Below are 303 nucleotides of genomic sequence, written 5' to 3'. Positions count from 1 at the left end.
CTGGGTTTGCCTTTCTCTGTCGGGATCATTTCTCTTAGCATGAAGTCCTCCAGGTCAGACACAAGGTCACAGAGACGGCGGTTTCTGCCTTCCTCCGGCTGAGTATATTTCATTAAATATATATCCCGCATTTTCTGTATCCAGTCATCCCTCTGTGGACTGATAGGTTGTTTCTGTGTCTTGACTGGTTTAAATAACGCCATAATAATCAGAAAGTGCAGATTATTTTTTTAAGATATTGATTTCCTTTCCTTCAGATACATACCCAGAAGTGAGTTGTATTTTTAACTTTTTAAGGAACAT

This window comes from Mandrillus leucophaeus, unplaced genomic scaffold (genome assembly GCF_000951045.1).
Source record: "Mandrillus leucophaeus isolate KB7577 unplaced genomic scaffold, Mleu.le_1.0 Scaffold48, whole genome shotgun sequence".
NCBI classification, from domain to species: domain Eukaryota; kingdom Metazoa; phylum Chordata; class Mammalia; order Primates; family Cercopithecidae; genus Mandrillus; species Mandrillus leucophaeus.
This window is presented reverse-complemented; position numbering follows the sequence as displayed.